An 8,595-nucleotide genomic window follows, 5' to 3' on the forward strand; every position below is an offset into this window, starting at 1 on the left:
CCAAGACCTCTTCTCTCACCGAGGAGACCTCAGGATCCCAAGAGGATCGGAGCCGAAGACTAGGAGCTCCGGAGCTCATGATCGTAACATCTGTGTCATGGAGGGAGAAGATATAATGGGAGATATAATGAACACCGGTTAGATGGGATAATAAATGTATTTAAATGCATTCTCTTGATTACTGCATGGCTCCTCCCTTTATAGATGGTGGAGCTCACATATGAGAAACAAAAGCAATCCGTTTCATTTTTGCGTTTAATTGGCTCGTGTTTAAAGAAAGAGGGTGTTTTCTTTGTTACGCTTTATTTGGTTCAAAGATTGAAGTAGTTTGTTTGTAAACGGATGAAAGGTTTGTGCGAAAGTAATTACATTTTGATTTTGTGATACGAAACGGATCAAAATGAAATGTCAACTTTCAGGTCCGGGGATTACTATAGTCTATTTTTTATAGCGGTGCATATTTGCACTTGACTCACAGGGGTGCCCTTTTAGCTCGGAAAGGTTCCTGATACCTGATTGGTCGGAAGTATTTTTGTCCGAACACCTTCATTGTTCTCGAATGATTACCAAGTAATGTGAATCGAAACTTATTTATTAACCTATATTTCTCCATCATATATATGTTTTGTCAATAAACAATGTGAAAGAATAAATATATTATAAAGAATCGTCTTGGTAAGTCTAAATTTAATAACACAATCCGCCGAAGTCAACGACAGCAGGTTGTTTTCGGATGCACGCTTTGTGATTTTGTAATTTTTCACATATTTTAACACAAATTGGGATAGATTACACTCAGCATGAGTTAAACATGTTATTATAAACTTTCTTTGAATACCGGAACTTACCAAAAATATGAATTAATAAAACCCGATATTTGTGAAAACTTATGGGGAGGTGAAAGAACAGCCTGTAGCGGCCTGGCGGGAAAACGATCCCTTCTGACTCGTAGACGCAGTTTGTTTTTTCTTTCGCAATATAGTTCGGGCTATTCCTTTCAGTTTAAATAGTCTTGCATTGTCTCTCTTCGTATTATTATGCTTACTATTTTCCCACATTCCTGTTTCTCACCTAATATCTATCTATTTTCCCCGATATCCCTTCTTTCATATAGGCCTATGTGATATCCGCACAACAATTCCTTATGTTTTGTACCTTACGTCAGTAAGTAGGTAAATAATAATAACAACATAAATGTTATGCTGTGTAGCAAGTATAACCTATTCTGTAAACCTGATATTAAGCATAGTATTTTTCTATTCCCGCCTCTAAACTATTTTAATGAGACTAGCACGCGCTTCCCTTCAAGCCATCACTTTCGGCAGAGGATAAGAAATAAGGAATCGTAGTGCGGATATCCCATATATGAAAGAAGGGATATCGGGGAAAATAGATAGATATTAGGTGAGGAACAGGAATGTGGGAAAATACTAAGCAAAATAATACGTAGAGAAACAATGTAAGACTATTTAAACTGAAAGGAATAGCCCGAACTATATTACGAAAGAAAAAAAAACAAACTGCGTCTACGAGTCAGAAGGGATCGTTTTCCCGCCAGGCCGCTACAGGCTGTTCTTTCACCTCCCCATAAGTTTTCACAAATATCGGGTTTTATTAATTCATATTTTTGGTAAGTTCTGGTATTCAAAGAAAGTTTATAATAACGTGTTTAACTTATGCTGAGTGTAATCTATCCCAATTTGTGTTAAAATATGAGAAAAATTACAAAATCACAAAGCTTGCATCCGAAAACAACCTGCTGTCGTTGACTTCGGCGGATTGTGTTATTAAATTTAGACTTACCAAGACGATTCTTTATAATATATTTATTCTTTCACATTGTTTATTGACAAAACATATATATGATGGAGAAATATAGGTTAATAAATAAGTTTCGATTCACATTACTTGGTAATCATTCGAGAACAATGAAGGTGTTCGGACAAAAATACTTCCGACCAATCAGGTATCAGGAACCTTTCCGAGCTAAAAGGGCACCCCTGTGAGTCAAGTGCAAATATGCACCGCTATAAAAAATAGACTATAGAGAACAAAGAACTTCATAGGGAAAAATAATACAAAGAAAGTGTGACTGTATAAAAGAGAGAGAGAGAGAGAGAGAGAGAGAGAGAGAGAGAGAGAGAGAGAGAGAGAGAGAGAGAGAGAGAGAGAGAGATAAAATTGAACCATAAATACTACACGAGAGAGAGAGAGAGAGGAGAGAGAGAGAGAGAGAGAGAGAGAGAGAGAGAGAGAGAGAGATAAAATTGAACCATAAATACTACACGAATCATCTCTCTCTCTCTCTCTCTCTCTCTCTCTCTCTCTCTCTCTCTCTCTCTCTCTCTCTACCTTTTCCCTGCTAAAGTTCCATTTCTGAGCTAATGGTTTTCTTTAGAGGGTGATGTACTTGCTGATAATATGAATCTTCATCCGAGATAAGAGAGTAGGGTACACTTGGTTCTCTTCATCTCCATTATCTGCTTCTTTGATTTTTCTTTTATCTTGCTTTTTTATTTTTTTTCGGGAGGGGGGGGGCAAGTGCAGAGATGGGGGAAGGGGGCCTGGGATGATTGGTATGGGGTTAAGGGGGGACATTAGTTAAGGTCATCCTGTCTCCATCAGAGGTTTTTTTTTCATCTTATATATTTTGAGCGTTTAATTTTTTTTTTCATATTTCGGGTAAGGTTTAAATATTCTACACATTATTATTATTATTATTATTATTATTATTATTATTATTATTATTATTACTTGCTAAGCTACAACCCTAGTTGGAAAAGCAAGATGCTATAAGCCCAAAGGCTCCGACATGGAAAAATACCCCAGTGAGGAAAGGAAATAGGGAGATAAATAAACGATATAAGAAGTAATGAACAATTAAAATAAAATATTTGAAAAACATTAGCAACATTAAAACAGATATTTCATAAATAAACTATAAAAAGACTTATGTCAGCCTGTACAACACAAAAACATTTGCAGTAAGTTTGAACAATATACAATATTTCGCGTAAGGTCCTAATCTTTTTTCTGGAATTTTATTCTAATTATCATTGAGGTTCAATTTTCCTTTTTTTTTTTTTTTTTTTTTAAGAATTTGAGTTTATAATCTTGTATTTAACATTTGGTTTTAATATTTTTAAATTTTCAGTTTGGTTGTGTTGTTTTTCATTCAACCTAAGACTTGAATGATGTCAATTCCTAAAGTAATGTTTACAACAATTTAAACCTTTCAAGCAACACTCTTTATCATTTTTTTCATTTGAGTAAATTACAATATTCTTTTACACAATTCACTTAAATTTCAAATTTCATATGTTGTAAAAAACATGAAAAAATTGCATTTGCAATTTATGGCCTAACAGATTATTATTATTATCATTATTATTATTATTATTATTATTATTATTATTATTATTACCTGCTAAGCTACAACCATAGTTGGAAGAGAAGGATGCTATAAGCTCAGGGGCTCCAACAAGGAAAATAGCCATGTGAGGCAAGGAAACAAGGAAAAATCAAACATTTCAAGAATAGTAACAACATTAAGACAATGACTACAGAGTCAATGTGAGATGAGATGGCCTGTCGGGATTACGAATATCACATTTCCCCAAAGATCAACAGCATCATATATTATTATTATTATTATTATTATTATTATTATTATTATTATTATCATTATTATTATTATTATTATTACTTGCTAAGCTACAACCCTAGTTGGAAAAACAGGAAGCTATAAGCCCAGGGGCTCCAACAGGGAAAATAGCCATGTGAGGCAAGGAAACAAGGAAAATTATATTTCAAGAAGAGCAACAATATTGAAATAAATATCACTTTATAAACTATAAAAACCTTAACAAAACAAGAGGAAGAGAAGTAAGATATAAGATAGAACAGTGTGCCCTAGTGTACCCTCAAGCAAGAGAACTCTAACCCAAGACAATGGGAGACCATGGTACAGAGGCTATGGCACTACCCAAGATTAGAGAACAATGGTTTAATTTTGGAGTGTCCTTCTAGAAGAGCTGCTTTCAAGAGAAACGATGACGAATATTTATGAACTTGGCCTTTGACCTAATGAAGATATTGATAACTTCATCAATTAACACTAAGGCAATACATTAATTCTACACTCCTCTACTAAACGCATTTAAAGTTTATATCATATTCCTTCAGAATAACCAAATTCAAACTACTATTATTATTATTTTTATTATTATTACTAGCCAAGCTACAACCCTAGTTGGAAAAGCAAGATGCTATAACCCCATGGGCTCCAATAGGTAAAAATAGCCCAGTGAGAAAAGGAAATAAGGAAATAAATAAATGATGAGAACAAATTAACAATAAATCATTCTGAAAACAACGTCAAAACAGATATGTCGTATATAAACTATAAAAAGACTCATGTCAGCCTGGTCAAAATAAAAACATTTGCTGCAACTTTGAACTTTTGAAGTTCTACTGATTCAACTACCCGATTAGGAAGATCATTCCACAACTTAGTCACAACTGGAATAAAACTTCTAGAATACTGAGTAGTATTGAGCCTCATGATGGAGAAGGCCTGGCTATTAGAATCAACTGCCTGCTTAGTATTACGAACAGGAGAGAATTGACCAGGGAGCTAAGAAAGAAAACACCAACTAAGAATAGATTTAGACAAGTGATTTTTCTTAGAATCAGGAGTCAAAAGAATATGAAATTTTCACAGGAAATGGATCCAATCAAATATGTTCCAAAAGAAAGGAAGGAAAAGGAATGAAAAATATTATCCGAGGAAAATTATCAGCTAATTACAGCAGAATATTTCTATTAAAAAAATCTCCCTCGACTGCGTGAGTAATTTGATATTTTTGTAATTATTAATTAAAATAAAATTCCCAACTCAAATAAACGCAAGATTTGAAATACGATTTCGTAATGGGAGGTAGAAAGAATATCCCTTTCTAACATCTTGTCATATATATATATATATATATATATATATATATATATATATATATATATATATATATATATATATATATATATATATATATTGTATATATATATGCTATATAAAAACATACCTACATAGAGACATAGATGTTTATGTATAAGTATATTTACAAGTATATGAATCTTTATATATTTATATATATACATGTATTATATACATACATATATAATACACATGCGAATACACACACACACATACACACACACACACACATATATATATATATATATATATATATATATATATATATATATATATATATATATATATATATATATATATCCTATCAACCACAAGAAAAGAGGAAAATACAAATTAGTCATATCTTCTGTATCTCCATACACAGAAGGACAATCCAAAATAGAATATACACGAACATTTCCTTAAGAAACCAACTCTTCCGGTGACCTGACACATCTCATGAAATAACAGTTATCATAAAAAAAAGGAAGGTCAAAAGGTCACCTAAATACACATGGCAGTGAGACTATTAATAGATATGTATTGTAATCAGCCATCATTGATAGAGAGGTTCATTATCGTATTTACAGTTACTTTTTACTAGGTCACATCGGTTTGATATCTGTAGAAATGCGTAGGAATTAATTTTCCAATTGCTATTACTATTTCATGAATTGTTATTATTCTAATTAGTGTCGTTCTGGTCATAGATATTACTCAGGGAGGTAGTCAGATTTTTGGGTAATGCAGATGTGGGTACATGTTTAATGGGCGCTTTTTTTTTTTTTTTCTGTGGGAATATATTTCTCTGGTGATAAAAAGGTTCAGAAATAGAAATTTCATTATAAAAAGAAAACTGGAACACTTTTTTTCACGATATTAAAAAATCTCGTATCATACTTTGTTGCTTCATTTTTTTTTTTTTTTTTTTTTTTTTTTTTGTGAAAAGTACAAGATCTCGTTTGATACTTTCTTTGTTATTGTGAAAAGTAAAGGATCTCACTTGATACTTTCTCTGTTTTGTCGTTAAAACTTAAAAGATCTCGAACGAAATTTCCTTTTTTTTATGAAAATAAAAGATCTCATTTGATACTTTCTTTTTTATCGTCAAAATTTAAAGATCTCGTTTAATACTTTCTCTTTTTTGGTTAAAAGTAAAAGATCTCGATTACTCCTTTCTCTTATTTTACTTTTAAAAGTAAAATATCTTATTTAATACTTTCTTTTTTATTGAGAAAAGTAAAAGATATCATTTGATAATTTCTTTGTTATTGTGAAAAGTAAAAGATCTCGTTTGATAACTTTCATCTTTATGTTATGAAAATAAACTTCAAATGATGCATGCCTCTTTCAAAGTTCGCTTTTGATCCTATAGTCAATTCTTTTTAGTGAGGCAGATTTGTACGGACTCGCAGGGGTGCCATTTTAGCTCGGAAACGTTTCCTAATCGGTTATTGGTTGGACAAGATAATTCTAACCAATCAGCGACTAGGAAATTTTTCCGAGCTAAAATGGCACCGCTGCGAGTCGGTGCAAATGCGCCTCATTATATCATAATTGAGTATAGGTGAAGTTAATCGTGGTTTTATTTATGGTTCAAAAGACTTGGTTGGGTTCCAGGAGAATTGAATGAAGGTTACCTGACGCCTTGGTTGATGAATGTCGTTGAGGCCCGATGTATCTGGGTCAATTTTACGGTAATTATTTACCATTTTGAAATCTGTAAAGGTGCATTTAAAGACGTTCCATTCTGACAACTGGGAAATATCTTGTGAAAGGATATATATATATATATATATATATATATATATATATATATATATATATATATATATATATATATATATATATATATATGTGTGTGTGTGTGTGTGTGTGTGTGTTTACACAACAACAACAACAGCATCAACAACAAATGCAGCTGTTTTTAGTCCATAGCAGGACAAAATCTTCAGATATGTCTTTATTCATGTCTGGAGTTTGACCAGTTTTCATCTCCGCGCTGGCTGATTGGTGATGGTGGGAGAATTTAGTATGATCGCTCGCAGCGAACCAACTTAGTCTGGGTGGCCCTGACTAGTGTAGCATTGTTAACCATGGCGAAACACAAACCCTATCACCGCGTTAAGGTAACCCCACTCACAAAGGGTGTTTGTGTGTATATATTCAACTGACATTCAATAACAGTCCAATGGGGAGTTATTGGAGGAAACATGTTTCAAATGCTTCATGTATACAAGAAATGTGATGGTATCGTAGCAATGTTTAATGAAAGAGTTCTCACAATAAAAGAGATGGGATAAATAGTTTCCCATATTCTATGGTAATATAGAATAAATAGAAGAGTAATTTGATGAATGTAGCAATGAGGAAAGGATTATCTGGAGGTATTGCTAACATTATTTTTTGTCTGGATTTGAGATCATCTTTAAAAGTAACGGGTGAGACGAGTTTGCTGATTTGAGTAAGTTTTCTAACAATAACAACAACAACAACAACAGCAACAACAACAACAACAACGACGACAACAACAAGTTTTGAGGAAAAGGGGTACAAACAAATACGTCACGCTGATCAAGCTTTTCTTATGACATGATAATGTTAATTTCAAAAGTAAATGAATAGTGGGGAATAAGCAAGGCTTAGGCAGAATAGCTACGGAAGTAATGAAGAGGGTATTGAATATGTAACCGTAAAAGTTAGTTTTTGGAAACCTTTTCTTTGACTAACGCTTCAAATTGAGACGAGATCTTCACTATGCAAATTATATTAACCTGGGAAGAGATGAGATGGCAGTTGACAAGATGGCCTACAGAAAAATGGCCCCTGGATTCCAATGTGCGAGTGTTGAGCTAACTCTCCTTTATGGAAGGTGAGTGTTAATGTAAAAAGGCATATTTTGCATTTCAAGTTTTAAATTGAAGGATATATATATATATATATATATATATATATATATACTGTATATATTTCCTGCCACGCTGAGGAGTGGCCACCAATCAGAAACGAAAATCTCCTCAAAACTGTCCGAAATGCCATCTTGTAGTTAGAAAAGGGGGTAGTGGTGGGAAGGGTTGAATAGGTGTGTGTGTGTGTGTGTGTGTGTGTGTGTGTGTGTGTACGTGTGTATATCTATATCTAAATATTTAGCCCTCACCTTTGACGGGGTGCTTACACTGATAATAATAAAAAAAAAATACTAAACAGTTTCCTCCAATCTACTAATCCCAACCAAATCTATCCTTCCACCCTTCTTCTCTCACAATCTCAACCCTCAACCCTTTTCTCTCTTCTTGCAAATCTTGCTTATTTGTCCCAGCTATCTTGCAACCTGGCTGTCACCCAAGATGCTCGCTCGGGGGAAAGTCATTAAAGTCCCGCAGAGGTAAAGTCAGTCAGGAACAGATGCTAAAATCAGATAAAAGAGAAATTCAATTAAAGGCAGAGTGGAATCTGTAATGGCTGCCGCTGATGCTGCAAGTGGAGGGAAGGCCAAGGTTGCAAAATACATTTTACAATAGGTATGGAGTTCTCTCGTATGTACCTTTCCCACGCGTGGTGACAATGATTGCAACACAACATACACACACACACACACACACACACATATATATATATATATA

Source organism: Palaemon carinicauda, chromosome 12 (assembly GCF_036898095.1).
Source record: "Palaemon carinicauda isolate YSFRI2023 chromosome 12, ASM3689809v2, whole genome shotgun sequence".
Classification (NCBI taxonomy): domain Eukaryota; kingdom Metazoa; phylum Arthropoda; class Malacostraca; order Decapoda; family Palaemonidae; genus Palaemon; species Palaemon carinicauda.